This window comes from Malania oleifera, chromosome 5, assembly GCF_029873635.1.
Source record: "Malania oleifera isolate guangnan ecotype guangnan chromosome 5, ASM2987363v1, whole genome shotgun sequence".
NCBI classification, from domain to species: domain Eukaryota; kingdom Viridiplantae; phylum Streptophyta; class Magnoliopsida; order Santalales; family Ximeniaceae; genus Malania; species Malania oleifera.
Genome location: NC_080421.1, coordinates 106,353,865 through 106,369,957, shown reverse-complemented (window position 1 = coordinate 106,369,957; position 16,093 = coordinate 106,353,865). Strand labels below are relative to the sequence as shown.

Genomic DNA, 16,093 nt, shown 5'->3' with positions numbered 1-16,093 from the left:
ATGGATGAATGTTTGGATTTTATGTTTACTGCTGCGTAGATTTCCGTTGTGTTTGACAAGTGTCCCCGCTACCCATGGGTTTGGGTTGACCATTTTTATTTATTATGTTGTAATTTATTGAGGGTCGCTACATAGTGCATGACCAAGAGAAGGGTGGGTGTATAGGTGTCATGGTGGAGGAGATGGTGTTTAAGAATCAGACGTGGGGGTTGGTGGAGCTCCCAGATGAGGAAAGGGATATAAGATGCAAGTGGACAATTATTCTATTATTTTATATAAGTGACATGCTAATTGTTGGGAAGGTTCCTACTGAGGTAAAACAGTCGAGAACTCTAATGAGAAAGGAAGTTGACATGAAGGTTTTGGGTGCTGACAAAAGGATTCTTGGGTTAGAGATTTGCAAGGATAAAGTTGCAGAGAGATTGAGATTATCTCATGACGATTGTGTGGACAAAACTACAAGGAGATTTTGGTTATTTCAGGATGGTTTTGTAGATCAAGTGTTGGAGAGGTTTAACATAGTTAATTTTAAACTGGTAATGGGTACATCATTGGCGAATTAAAGTAAACAGTCTATCGCTTAGTACTCAATGACGGACGGTGATGTTCAGGACATGTCAAAAGTTTCCTATACCAGTGCAGTGGGGTACTTCGGCAGGTAATAGAGTGATCTGTTAGTTGTGAGCTTCGCAGATGCATGCTACATAGTGGACTTGGATGACATGAGGCCTACAACGGGGTATGTTGTGGGAAGGCCTAATTGTTGGAAGTCCAGGGTACAGTCTCAAAATGTGCTAGTTGCAACTAGATCATAAGGTCTTGACAATGGCTGAGCCTGCCAAGGTAGCATTGTAGTTTAAAGGATCGTTTAAGGAGCCGAGTGTTCAGATAGGTAGAGTTCCTGTAACCACGGACAAGTTCAAGCGTCGCTTGGACTTGGTTTACATCTCTAGGTATCAGACGGGAGGCGGTCCCAATCTACTGGCCCAGGTGGAGCAATGGGGTTATATTTTTTGATTTCTCCTAAGTGGTGAATATTTGCCAAAATAGAGATTGTTGGGGATGTGACTCATATTTTGAGTGGAACGCATGCACCGGGGGAAAACATCGTGAAGCGAGGAACAAAGAGAGAAGGATGCATGACGTAAATTGTCAACGGTTTGGGTGTAATTGTCGACGGTTACGTTTGCGGACGCCACAAATTTTCGAATCAGAGATCAGTTGATTGAGAGTTTTTTGAAGATTTTCCTCCGAGGGATTGCTACAAAAATGTTTTAGATATACTAGAAGTCTTATGTACACATAGGATTAATATTTAATCATATTACGTAACCCTAGTTGGGTAAGTGTAAGCTACATTGTGATAATGAAAAATAACCGTTGCTCCTGTGGACGTAGGCAAATTGCCGAACCACGTAAATCTTGTGTCTTTGATTGTTATTTTCATTTTTCTCACTGCGGAGTGATTGCTTGTTTAGTATAGTTCATCATTGTGAGCTTGCCTTGCTTGTTCCATTGATTGTTTAGTGATTTTGTGTGAGATCTTCCATTGCGCACACTCGGGAACAACAATTGGTATCAAAGCGCCAATTGTGTACAACATAGCCAATAAGCTCCTCCACTAGCAACACGATCATTGCATATCACATTTGTTGCATACTGGCACAACTTCACAACCGTTGATTAAAATATGCTCATGTTCAATAGCTTTCCATCCTTTACTACTCAAAATTTACTGTGCTTCCTTCATCTTATTGCAAGATAATGTAACAATTATGATTCCACTGTTCGCTCCATAATCCCGTAATTAAAATGCTTACTATCATACAAACAGTCTATAAAAAAAAAATGCCTACTATTTAATATAAATCAATCATAACATCAAAGAATATTTATGACCGGAAAAATTAGGGGATTATGAGTTTATGGTTGAAACCCAAAAAATGATATTCAAAACGGATGTTTTAGGTATGGAATTGTCCAATTAAATCATTGATACATTGTGAATGTTAGAAAAAAGGCAATACCTTAATGACGAAACCTTAATGATTAGTTTAAAAAAGGAGAAAACCCACAAGATGAAACCCTAAAAGCATATGTTTGAGGAGTTTAATTAACGTTATTTTTACCAAAAGAACAAAAAAAAAAAAAGTACAAAAAAGAGAAAAATGAACGAGGAAAAACACATTTTCATGAAAGCATAATACACAAGACTTCACAAATTGAAGTAATGAATTTATGGTGAATAATGTTTGTTTTGTGCTTTCCCTACAAGGAAACACTACTTATTTTATTTGAGAAAAAAATAAATTAAATTATTAAATGAGCCATTAATGCAATCAAATTTAAAAATTGAAAAAACAAACAAATTTGGCAATATAATAAAGAAATTTAAAATTTTGAAAAATGTGAGGCAGATATGATGACCTGCTTTAAAAAATTTTAAAGTAAAAATTAGGAAACTATAAGAACCAATTAAAATAATTTTATAGAATATAAATAAATAGACTAGACCATATTTATGACAGCGGTCTATGCAATTTAAGAAACAGAGTAAGTGGAAAGTAAAATATTAAGTCATATATTTTTTTGGTAATCTAGGTGTTTCAAAAATCAGAAATGAGAACAGGAGAAGGATAGAAAGCCGCGAATCCTTTAAAGCTTGACCCTCTCTAGCCGTTTTCCGGTGCCCAAAGTGGCAGCGTCCCAACCAGCTCCAGCGCCTCGCCGTCCCTCTCTTCGTTTCGTCTCTGTTAAACGCCTTCTCTGTTAAACGCCTCAGAAGTAGGAGAGGAGGAAGAAAGCACCCATCGCCGGCGTGGAATCCATCTGCTTCTCTAGCCGTCGTCCACTCTTCCAATAAAGATCCTTGATTTTCTCCCAGGTCGTCTGTTTTCTTATTTCTTCTTCTTCTTCTTCTAATTTGCCTGAAACTTAAAAGAGAGCTCTAATTTCTCGAAACTTCATAGACAGACATGGCCCTAATTTTTTCTACTGAAAGCGTACTAAACACTGAACTGAAGTCTGAAAGATTTGAAATCAAATAGAGAGCGAGGGGTAAGCTGATTTTGTGCAAAAAATTTATTAAATAGTAGTATATTCGTTATCTGGTATAGCGCGTCCCGGTGAGAGTAAATGAGTAATATGTTGCTTGCTCTTCAGCGAGATTGATTTATTCATAGCCATCCTTGAAGCTGATCTGGCTATAGGCTTCTTTTTAAGCACTTTAACCAGCAGTTGTGTATTGATTAATATATTAATCTCTATTTAACTCATTTGTTCTTGTAGTTTATTATTGTTTTTGCAGTCTTTTGTTAATCCTGTCAAGATCATGTTTTTCTGATGTTGTTGATTGTTTCCAATCTTGCTTTTGAAACAAGCAACGCCTTGAATGCAAAGCAATGCTAGAATCTCAAATCTTTGGAAAGTTGTTTATTTTCCATATTTTGAGCTAATTCACTTTGCTTAAAATTGTAACTTGTAAGATGTTGGCGCTAGATCATATACGGGTTCAATAATGGTTTTGGACCAGCCATGGATCAATTATCTCTTTAAAAATTTTTGCCAGGAGCATTTCTTTGTGGTTTTTTTTGTTGCCTTATGTTTCTTGTTAGTTCACTTTTTTCGTTTAATTTTGACTTTCTGTTGAGTCATTCTGGATTGTATTTTCATGATAAGTCACCCATTGAGCAGTTATGCAGGTAACCTCCTTGTGATGGCAATGAAGTTGTTGATCTGCTCGGAAATTAATGTCTTTTGCTCTTCGGGTTTGCTGAGATGGATTTATTTATATCCATCCATGAAGCTGGCCTAGTATGCTCTAGAACATTTTGTTTTTAATGCCTTTATTCCATTTCTCTTTCCCTTTCCTTCTGTTTTGACATGATCTCTGATATACTTCTTGATTTTCTAACTTGCTTATGGTTTGATAGGCTATTTCCAAAATGAAATTCTCAAGAGCTAGAATAAGTTGTTGAATGGATATTCATTTATTTTGCATGTGAATAATTGGTCTCATTGATGAACACTTTCTCTATTTCTACCTCCCACAATGGAGGATAATCACAAACCAAAAAAAAAAAAAAAAAGAAAAGAAAAGAAAAGAAAGAAAAGAAAGTCTTTTTTCTTTTTGCAAAAAAAAGTAACAAATAAAATTCCAAAAAGAAACGTTACCATCTTCTGCCAATTGAGTTATTGAGTGATCAGCTTCCTATATAAACAAATTTGTGAAGTTTTAGTTTTAATTTTATTTTTATAATCCAATAGTTGGCTTCTTTTGTTTGGCCCTTGAGCCAGCAGTTCTGACTATTAGTTTCTTAAGCTCTGTTATTTGAGGCTGTTGAATCAGCATTGTTAATGTATTAATTTATTAAGCTATTTTAGTCTTTTTTTCCACCTTTTTTTCGTTTTTTCAGTATTTTGCATTTGTTTTGGTTAGTCCTGCCACAATTGTATTTTTCAGACATTATTGCCTGTTTCCAGTCTTGCTCTGAACATGAGTAACATCTAGAAAAAAAGGCTGTACTAAACTCTCAAATCTCTGAATGTTGGTATAATGTATCAATCTTTAAGCTCTATTGTTTTTTCTTAAACTTGGAAAATGCTATGCTTGAAGAATGGTTTTGGATGAGTTATGGATCAATAAAATGAAGCTGCTGTTGTATTTAAATATTATTTTAAAATTTAATTTGAGACTTTATTGATGTTTTTTTTAGTTGAATGATCTCTACTTCCTGAATTGTTTGCTTCTCTTTCATGTTTGATTTTTCTGAGCTATACTATGTTGTATTTACTTTGAAGCTATCTGTCGAGCATATGTTCAGGCAATCTCCTTGCAATGGTAGTGGGGGTGTTAATATGCTCGGAAAGTAATGCCTTTTGCTCTTCAGACTTGCCAAGATGGTTTACTCATATCTGTCCGTGAAGCTGGTCCAGTATGCATAAGAACATTTGTTTTTTGTGTCATCATTTGCTTTCTCTTGGTTTTTCTTTTGTTTTTGAGACGACAACAACAACAACAACAAAACCAAGCCTTAAGTCCCATTAGGTCCGGTTGGCTATATGAACCCTTTTCCGCCAATTTATGTGATCATAAACCATTTCTTTTGACAAATTTAGGGCTATTAAATCCTTATTCACTATCTCATTCCAAGTTATTTTAGATCTACCCCTACCCCTTCTACTACCATCCATAGTAACTAACTCGCTCTTCTTCACTGGCACACTATGTGACTTACGTTGCAAGTGCCCAAACCATCTAAGTCGTCCCTCCCTTATCTTATCTTCTATAGGATTTACACCTAACTTATCACGATTATGTTCATTTCTTAATTTATCTTTCAGTGTTATACCACTCATCCATCTAAACATTCTCATCTCGGTAACTTTTACATTTTGGATATCCTGTTTCTTTGTTGCCCAACATTCTGATCCATATAGCATAGCTGGTCTTATAGCTGTCCTATAAAACTTCTCTTTTAATTTTAAGGGTATTCTACAATCACAAAACACACTTAAAGCACTTCTCCGTTTTACCCAACGTGCTTTAACTCTATGCATTACATCATCTTCAATTTCTCCTTCAGCTTGCATAATAGATCCAAAGTATCGAAATCTATAAATGCTATTTATTTCTTCATCATCAAGTTTAACTTTGTCTCCAATATTTCTTTGACCATTATTGATATTACATTTCATATATTCTGTCTTATTTCTACTTATCCTAAAGCTTCTAGATTCCAAAGCTCCTCTCCATAATTCTAATTTAGCCAACTTTTCTAATTTTTGATTTTCTATTGATTTTATGGACTGACTTCTTTCTGGAATGATATTCTCAACAATTTAAACAAACTTTTGAATGGATGAACCTGTGTACAATATTTTCCAAGTTATTTTGTGACTCCACCTAACACTTTCTAAATTCCAATGGTTGTTTTTCTGTTCTGGAGAATTGTTGATGTTCTGAAAATTATTGTTGTTAATCCCATCAAGATTGTAATGTCCAGAGGTTACTGTTGGTTTTGTTGTTGTGCTTTGAAAATGAATAGCATGTTGATCTTTGAAGAATGCTAATATCTTATATCTGTGAATGGTAGTGCAGAGCTTCATTCTTTGAGCTCATTTATTTTCTCTTGAGACTTTTATATGTTCTCTTGCTTCATCATATTTGAGTTTAATATAGGTTTTTTAGGAGCAATGAATTGATGGGATGATGCTTCTGTTTATCTTTCCCTATCTTTTTTTTTTGTTTTAAAATTTCCATGTGATCATTTATTTATTTTGGATGTATTGCTGTTTATATATGTGCATATATATAATTTTGTTAAATAGTAGTATATTGGATATCGGTTACAGTGCAGTTAGGTGAGAGTAAATGAGAAATATATATTTTTCTCTTCAGTGAGATGGATTTGTTCATAACTATCCTTGAAGCTGGTCTAGCAATTGGCTTCTTTTTAAGCACTTTGACCTGCAGCTGTGGATGCATCAGTATATTAATCTCCATTACTCATTTATTCTTGCATTTTGTTAGTGTTTTTGCAATTTTTTGTTAATCCCATCAAGATAGTATTTTTATGATGTCGTTGATTGTTTCCAATCTTGCTTTGAAAACAAGTAAGCCTTGAATTGCTGAGCAATACTAAAATCTCAAATCTTTGGAAAGTGGGTATACTTTCCATATTTATGCTCATTCATTTTGCTTAAAATTGTAACTTCTATGATTCTAGTGGTAGATCATCCTGAGTTCAATAATGGTATTGGACCTGCCATGGATCAGTTTTCCTTGTCAAAATTTTTGACAGAAGCATTTCTTTGTGGTTTTTTATTGCATTATGTTTCTGCTTTGTTCGCTTCTTCTTTTAATTTTAACTTTCTGTTGAGTCATTCTGAGTTTTATGTTCCCTGTAAGTCATTGATTGAGCAGTTATGCAGGTAACCTCCTTGTGATGACAATGGGGTCGTTGATCTGCTCAGAAATTAATATCTTTTGCTCTTTAGACTTGCTGAGATGGATTTATTTATCTCCTTCCTTGAAGCTAGTCTAGTATGCTTTAGAACATTCTGTTTTTAATGCCATTATTCCATTTCTACTGCCCTTTGGTTTTGACACAATCTCTGTCATACTTCTTGATTTTCTATTTTGCTTATGGTTTGATGGGCTATTTTCCAAAATGAAATTCCCAATAGTTAGAATAAGTTGTTGAATGGATGAGCACATATTTTGTATGTGAATAATTGGTTTCATTGATGAATACTTTCTTTATTTCTATCCCCCACAAGCAGGGTAGATCCAATTATCCAAAAGGGGGAAAAAAAAGAGGAAAGAAAAGAAAAGAAACTCCTTTCTTATTGCAAAAAAAGAAAACAAATAAAATTCCTTCTTTCCATAGAGTTATGGAGTGACTGGCTTCCATATAAACAAAATTGTGAAGTTTTAATTTTAATTTTATTTTTTATAATTCAATGGCTGGCTTCTCTATTTTTGTCTAGCCCTTGAATCTGCAGTTCTGACTATTAGTTAGTTAAGCCCTGTTATTTGGGGCCCTTGAACCAGCACTTGTTAATGCATTAACTTATTAAGCTATTTTTTTAAAAAAATAATTTATTTTTTAATTTTGTCTGCGTCATTTTTTTGGTTAATCCTGTCAGAATTGTATTTTTTAGACATTGTTGTTTGTTTCCAGTCTTTCTCTAAACATCAGTAACATCTAAGAGTATAGAGCTGTACAAAATTCTCGAATCTCTAAGTGTTGGTACTTGGTATTATGTATCAATATTTAAGCTCTAATTTTTTTTTCTTAAACTTGGAAGATACCATGCTTGATGGTCTTTGAGTTAAAGAATGATTTTACAATTTTTTGGTTTATCCTTTCAGAATTGTATTTTTTAGACATTATTGTCTGTTTTCAGTCTTGCTCTGAACATCAGTAACATCTAGGGTATAGAGCTGTACTTAAGTCTCAAATCTCTGAATGTTGGTATAATGTATCAATCTTTAAGCTCTATTGTTTTTTCTTAACTTTGAAGATGCTATGCTTGATAGTCTTTGAGTTCAAGAATCGTTTCTGATTTTTTTTTTTGTTAATCCTGTTAGAATTGTATTTTTTAGACATTACTGTTTGTTTCGAGTCTTTCTCTGAAATCAGTAATGTCTAGAGTATAGAGCTGTACTAAAGTCTCAAATCTCTGAATGTTGGTATAATGTATCAGTCTTTAAGCTCTCTCTCTCTCTCTCTCTCTCTCTCTTTCTCTCTCTCTCTCTTTTTCTCTTTTTTTTTTCCTTAAACTTGGAAGATGCCATGTGTCACGGACCCCCAAAATGGGACTCAAGTAAGGGCTGTGCGGCACTCACTAAGAGCTCTCCCCCGATGAGTCAGCCAAATCTCACATGTTCAAGCCTGCAAGCACGAGCATCAGGTTGAGTCTCAATACTCAAAAGAAACAAGGAACAATATGATATGACACGAGCAATATATTCACATACACGGAATAAGGCTATAACAATCAGGTATATCACAATCCAAGGCAACAAAACACCATAATGAAAAGGACTACTTGTATTATTCAAATCTACGAGAATAACCATACAAACGTTAACACAAATAATCATATATTCATTCTAAATCCCTGGAGGATACAATTATAGTAGTATCTCTCTCCCCCTTTTCCTCATTACATTGTCACTCCCTAACATGCTCCCCCACTCATTTTATTGACGTCCTCGTCGATTTGTTGTAGAAGCCCTCCTCACTCTGCTGATGTTGAAGGTGATGTCCTTGTCTTTGAATTTCTGAAATCTTCAATCTTTTGTATGACATGCTGAAGGTTTTCTGCCTTTTCCCAACTGTTTTCTTCTTCTCCTAGCCCCATCCATTGAACCAGATATTGTTGTTGTTGACGACCTTCTGCATTGACAACTCTGTCTACAATGATCTTTTGAACATCTTTGTTTATAGGCCACCTTTTGGAAATTGTTGATCTCCTTATCTTTTGTCGGTGCGGATCTGTTTTATCTGTGTGGAATGGCTTTAGGTTGCTTACATAAAACACGGGATGGACTGGTCGTCTGCGGCTCTTCATCCACTTTGGCTGTTCAATCCGATAAGATGCATGCCCCACCTTCTCGATCACTTTGATTGGGCATTCGTGACGGCATAAAAGCCTTTTATCCTTGCTACGAAGAAATCGAAATGTCTCTGGCGGCACTTTTACAAGAACCAAATCTCTAGTTTCAAATTGTTGTGGTCGTCTCCCTTTGTCAGCCCATTTCTTCATGTGCTTCGATGCTTTTTCTAACTAAGTTCGAGTGACTTCGATGTTTTGAAGCCAATTCTTTGTGAATTGGTGTGCTTTTGGGCAATTTCCTTTGTATGGACATCCAAAGTGTGCGGGAGAATCGATTGTTGACCTGTCACAATCTCAAAAGGGCTTTTATTAGTTGCAGAAGATTTCATAGAGTTTAAACAGAATTGTGCCGTGTACAGTAAAGAAACCCAATTCTTCTGATTTGAGTAAACAAAATGTCGCAAGTATTCTTCCAGCATCCCATTAAAACGTTCGGTTTGACCGTCTGTCTGCGGGTGGTAGCTGGTGGACAGATTAAGGTTTGAACCCATCAAGCGAAAGAGTTAACCCCAAAATCCCCCAATGAATTTGACATCCCTATCACTGATTAGGCTTTCTAGAACACCCCAATATTTCACCACATGCTTGAAGAATAGCTGAGCTGTCTTCTTTGCTGAACATGGCTTTGAGATTTGTACAAAAGTTGCATACTTTGAAAATCGATCAATCACTACCAGAATCGTGTCATACTCCTCTACTTTTTGGCAATGAAGAAATGAAGTCCAAAGAGATACTCTCCCATGGCCTTGCAGGAACTAGCAATGGCTCCAACAAACTTGAGGTCTTCTTTCTTTCTACCTTGTTTTGTTGACAGATCAAGCAAGTTTTGGTATAACTCATCACATCGTCTTGCATATTCGGCCAATAGTATCCCTGTGTAATCAATGCATGAGTTCTTCACCATCCGGGATGACTAGCCCACAATGTATCATGACACTCTTTTAGAAAGGTTTTCCTCAAGTTTCCAGCTTTGAGCACGTAGACTCTCCTGCCTTTTGTCATTATCAGCCCATCTTCTACCCAGAATTGTCGTGTCTTCCCTTCTTCTATTAGTTTGCTCAGTGTCTGCGCCCGCTGGTCTGTACTTAAATGTTCACTGATAAGATCTTTCAAAGGTAACATCACCCTACTAGTTGATAAATGACTTATGAGTTTCAATGTTGCCAAAAGCATCAGCCACTTCATTCGTCTTCCCTGCTTTGTATTCAAAATCAAAATTAAATTCAACTAGCTTCTCCTACCAACAGGCTTGTTTTGAAGTTAGTCCTGGTTGTGACAAGAAGTGAGTAACTGCTACATTGTCGGTTTTTACCACAAATTTGGACCCCAAGAGATAGTGCCTCCACACCCGAAGATAGTGTACCACAGCGAGAAGCTCCTTTTCCTGCGCTGTATAGTTCCGTTCGGCACCTGTTAATTTTCTACTTTCAAAAGCAACTGAATGCCCTTCCTGCAAAAGAACTCCTCCTCATGCAAAGTCTGAGGCGTCTGCTTGAACTTCAAATGACTTTGTCACATCAGGAAGGATTAGCACAGGATCTCCTATAATCTTTTCCTTTAATTCAACAAATGCTGATTGACACTTTTCTGACCGCCCCGATGGTACCCCCTTCCTCAGTAAATTTGTTAACGATACAACTCTTCTAGAGTACCCCTCTATAAACTTTCGATAGTAGTTGGCTAGCCCCAAGAAGGATCGCAGTTCTCTAACGAATGTAGGTGCTTGCCATTCATTGATGGTTTGTACTTAGCTGAATCCATCTGTATATGGCCCTCGTCAATGATTAGCCCTAAGAATTTAATACGCTTTTGAGCGAAAGCACACTTCTCCCCTTTTACATATAACTGATTTTCCTGGAGTTTTTGAAAATCCTGCCAAAGGTGATGTTTATGTTCTGCTAAGGATGCGCTGCAAACCATTATATCATCAAGGTAAACGACCACAAATTGATTAAGGTAGTCCCGAAAAACCTGATTCATTAAAGAACAAAAGGTAGCAGGTGCATTTGTTAGCCCAAAAGGCATGAGAAGGAATTCAAATGCTCCATATCGGGTGACACAAGTGGTCTTAGGTTCATCTCCCTCTACAATGCGCACTTGATGATATCCCGATCTCAAGTCTAGTTTAGTAAAATATTTAGCTGTACTTAACTGGTCAAAAATATCGGCAATCAGTGGAATGAGATACTTGTTGCGAACCGTCACCTTATTAAGAGCTCGATAATCTACACACAAATGCAAACTTCCATCTTATTTCTTCTGAAATAACACTGGGGCCCCAAAAGATGCTTTTGATGGGCGGATGAATCTTGTTGCAATTAGATCATTTAGTTGCCTTCTAAGTTCAACTAACTCAGGTGGTGTCATTCGATAAGGGGCACGTGCTAGCGGTTTTACCCCCGGCAAAAAATCAATTTCGTGGTCAATCTGTCATCGAGGTGGAAAAACCTTAGGTAGCTATTATGGGATTACCTCCTTGAACTCTTCCCTCATTTGTGGCCTTATACACTTTATTGGGCCTGGAATCATTATTGGCAGATATGGGAAAATTTCGCTTCCCAGAACTGTCTGAAAAATCATCCAACCGTTCAACAGTAGTCAGGTGGAAGAGAGATCACTAGCACCTTGCCGGTGCAGTTCATTCTTCGGCCATGTCTTCAAACTCCGGAGAAAATGAAATAGCCTATCTGATTCGGTCATGTCGATGATGTCCAACATCAAGGCCTGATATTCTCGTACATAACTCCTTGTTGAGCCGGTCTGTTGCAATTCCATTACTTTGCACTGTGTTATGTACTATTGTACTCTACATTTTCTTAGTAGAATTGCGTTTTCAACGCCTGTTTCAACCCCTCCTAAGTGTTAATGACACACTTATTGTGCTGAATATCATTCCATTTAGTTCTCCCCCACAATTTAGCATCCCTGACCAAGTATACGGTTGCCATATTTACCCGGTCCGCTTCTAGATCCCCTCGCGAGCACATGAAGTAGTGCTCCATATCAAAGAAGAAATTATCCAGTTCCTTTGCATCTTGCGTACCCCCAAAACTTTTAGGTTCCGATACCTTTAATCAAAAACCCTTACTAGGATCTACAATCGGCCTTCCAGTTATCTGTGCCACTGCATTCACTTTCACCGTCATCTCTTGTAAATCCCTCTGAACCTGGTCCACATCACTTTGGACATTGCCAATCTCCTTCAAATCTTCCCTCAAAGCAGTGATGGACTCCTTAGTATCTTTTGCAAGGAAATCAAAATTATCCTTTAGCTCCTGTAAGGAGGCCTCAAGCTCTATTGGCTTTCCCCGTTGGGATGAAAGAGATGGCAATATGCCCTTAATATGTTCCCACCTACTCTCAAAGGCCTCAAATTGCTCGATACTCCTCTGGAAGCCTCAAGCTTTATTGGCCTTTTCTCCAGGGATTTTATACGTGGAATCAATTTTTCAAGTTCCTCAAGTCTCTCTACAAATTTTGATACCCCATAGAGATTTCCTCTAGGGTTTTCTTCAGCGGTCTCAAGCTCTGTTGGCACGCCTTTCTCCTTGATCAATGTTGCCACCAACCCTTGGAGTTCACAATACGTTGTCTCCAAGGTTACAAGTTTTGTCTCAAGTGCCTCAATGCGCTCAACTTTTCCTGACTTGTTGCTCATGTTACCACTCATTGTGCTCGCACACACTGTGCTCTAATACCAATTGTCACGGATCCCCAAAATGGGACTCAAGTAAGGGCCGTGCGACACTCATTGAGAGCTCTCTTACGACAAGTCAGCCAAATCTCACACGTTCAAGCTTGCAAGCATGAGCATTAGGTGAGTCTCAATATTCAAGAGAAATAAGGAACAATATGATATCACACGAGTAATATATTCACATACACGGAATAAGGCTACAACAATCAGGTATATCACAATCCAAGGCAACAAAACATCATAATGAAAAGGACTACTTGTATTATTCAAATCCACGAGAATAACCATACAAACATTAACACAAATAATCATATATTCATTCTAAATCCTCGGAGAATACAATTATAGCAGTATCTCTCTTCCCTTTTTCCCCATTACATTGTCACTCCCTAACAATATGCTTGATAGTGTTTGGGTTCAAGAATGGTTTTGGGTGAGTTATGGGTTAATAAAATGAGGCTTCTGTTGTATTTATTTATTATTTTCAAATTTAATTTAAGAATTTATTCATGTTTTTTTCTTTCTTGGTTGAATTATCTCTCTTTCTGGGTTGTTCACTCTCCTTCATGTTTGATTATGTTGAGTCATCTTGCGCTTTATTTACTGTGCAGCTATACATCGAGAATACGGTCTGGGCTTTCTGGCAACCTCCTTGTGATGGCAATGGGGGTATTAATATGCTGGGAAAGTGTTAATGGTTATTTAGTCTTTTAGCATTATTATTATTATTTGTTAGAGTTTTGTTAGTAATAAGTGAGTTAGTAAGGGTATTTTGGTCATCCTATCATTGAGTTTAGGTCTTCTGTTTTGCCCAATTACTCAACATGGTATCCGAGCATGATCCAAACAAAACCCTACAATCCTCGGCTGTCACCGGAAAACACCATTCCCGTGGCTGTCCTTCCTAGATTAATCTCCATCCTATATTATTTCACAAAACCAACCATACACCCATAAATAGACCCCCCTGACGACTCACCCCACAAAACCCCATCGCCCGAGGAGCCCCTCACATGCCCCCATGTTCCATCTAAATGCCGGCAGCGCCGACCCCATGCGCCGGCGCGTGAGTGAATTTCTGGCCACCTTTTTATTTTTTATTTTTTCCTCTGCCATGCTCTGATTCCTTCTCTAGACTATATTATCAAGGCTTTTTTAGGTCAGTTTTTTGCTCAACAATTCAACCTTTTTCGACTATGCGCTCGCAGCATTCCGTTAATGTCCGTTCAAGGCTTGTGAAGGCTTCTTTGTGAGTTTTTTTTTTTGGAGCTGTGGCCGCATTCAGATGTTCAGTTGTGAGGCTGTGGCAGTGCTGTATCCGTTGATGAGTTGTTCACCTCGTCCGTGGCAGTGCAGCACCCAAGGAATGGCTGTTTGATGCTTTGTGAAGCTGTTCATCAATTGTTAATGAGTTTATTGGGTCTGAAACAGTGGGATTTGCTGTGTTTTTTGATTCACTATTCTAATTCCTTCCTACCAAAACATCAAGCTGTTAGGCATGTGTTTTTGCTCCAAGATCCAATCTTTGTTGTGACAATGCACTCATGGTAATTTGTTAGTTGTTGTTTGGTGTTAGTAACGGTCATTGGTGACCTTCTTGGGGCAGTGGCAGTGCTTAGAAGCTGCTTTTTTTTGTTTTGTTTTTTTTTTTTTGAGGCTGTGGCAATGTTGCTTTCTTGGGGCTGCATCCGAGGTTGTTGGTGATTTGTTCATGGTAGTTTCGGTGTTTCACCTCTCCAATTGTTCCAGGGCTGGGTGTTGCTTTCTTGGTGCTGCATGTGAGTTTTTTGGTGCTATGGCATCCTTGTACTAATTTATCTATGGCTTGTTCATGGTGGGTCACCTTGTTCGTGGTTGTTCCAATTGTTCTAGCAATTAATGTTATGATCATTGGTTTGAGTTTGTGAGTGTTGGGATGGCGTTTGCAAATCCCAAAAGTATGATTAGTCACTTGTTTGAGTGAACCGCATACTGTGCCTATATCAGAGGAGCAGTATTCAAGGTTTCTACAATATCAATTGCCTCAACAAGCATCTTATCACATTGCTTCTTTCGCCCAGAAAGGTAGTCCTATAGTTTGCATGTCATCTGGTATCCTTCTTACTAGTCCTTGGATTATTGATTCTGCTGCCACTGACCATATAACAAATGCAAGCAACTTCTTTTCTGATCTCCAATATCCTAAAAATCTCTCTCAAGTTACCCTTGCTAATGGGTCCACTATTTCTGTTAAGGGGATAGGAATAGTAAATCCTACTCCTTCTATCCCTCGTTCTTTTGCTTTATACATTCCTGAATCTTCTTTCAAGTTTCAATCTTATGTTAGTTAGTAAGCTTACAAAGTAGCTAAACTATTCTATCACATTCCTTCCTAATTCTGTGGTTATTCAAGATCTGAAGACGAGAAAGACAATTGGCACAGGACGTGAGGCTCATGGACTTTACTACTATAAGTCGACTTCTCCACCCATTGAGCTAAACCACTTCAAATCCATTGTTGCATTGGTCATTTCCCCTTGGACAAGTTGAAGTAGCTAGTTCCTACATTGAGTTTTGCGTCTAATCTTGAGTGTTTGTCTTGTTAATTGGGCAAGCATCATCATGTTCCCTTTGCTCCTTGAGTCAACAAATGGGTGGTTAGTTTTTATGCTTGCCCATTCTGATATTTGGGGTCCTAGTTGTGTGACATCAAAGTTGGGGTTTCAGTACTTTGTTACATTGTTGATGACTACTCTAGGATGACATGGCTATATTTAGTGAAAGATCGTTTGAGTTGTTTGATATCTTTTGTGTTTTTTTTTCCCAAATAAAGACTCAATTTGATATACTAGGTCGTGATAATGCTATGGAGTACTTTAGTACCCAATTCAATACTTCTATGACTAACTCTAGTATGATCCATTAGTTCTCTTGTGCCCACACTCCACAACAAAATGGAGTTGCAGAGCGAAAAAATAGATATATTCTTGAAGTCACTCGTACCCTATTGTATCAAATGAATGTCCCCAAAGTCTTTTGGAGTGATGTTGTGCTCATAGCTTGCTCCCTCATTAATAAAATGCCATCCTCTGTCCTTGGTGATAAAAACCCATATTCAGTTATCTTCCCTAAGGCTCTTTTGTTCTCCTTTCCTCGTATATTTGGTTGTGTATCCTTTGTCCATCAATTACCTCCAGGAATGGATAAGTTAGATCCTAGTGCTATCAAATGTATTTTTCTGAGTTATTCCTATACTCAAAAGGGATATCGATGTTATAGTCCTACTTTACA

General features: G+C 37.3%; 1 protein-coding gene and 3 non-coding genes across 5 annotated transcripts in view; all 4 read left to right on the top strand.

Moving 5' to 3' along the window:
- Positions 1–2,550: 2,550 nt before the first annotated feature.
- The window catches only part of LOC131155197 (phosphoribosylformylglycinamidine cyclo-ligase, chloroplastic), a 29,224-nt gene continuing 15,681 nt past the window's right edge, over positions 2,551–16,093 (top strand). The window contains exon 1 of one of the 2 annotated variants that reach the window (XM_058108154.1): positions 2,551–2,884. The gene's annotated coding sequence lies outside the window, so the exon portion shown is untranslated. The remainder of the gene's footprint in view (positions 2,885–16,093) is intronic. The other variant, XM_058108153.1, reaches the window with a different exon arrangement.
- LOC131156889 (small nucleolar RNA snoR77) lies at positions 3,700–3,830 on the top strand. The gene has a single exon (XR_009137153.1). It is a non-coding gene; the product is annotated as a small nucleolar RNA snoR77 (small nucleolar RNA).
- On the top strand, positions 4,822–4,951 carry LOC131156891 (small nucleolar RNA snoR77). The gene has a single exon (XR_009137155.1). It is a non-coding gene; the product is annotated as a small nucleolar RNA snoR77 (small nucleolar RNA).
- LOC131156890 (small nucleolar RNA snoR77) lies at positions 6,932–7,062 on the top strand. The gene has a single exon (XR_009137154.1). It is a non-coding gene; the product is annotated as a small nucleolar RNA snoR77 (small nucleolar RNA).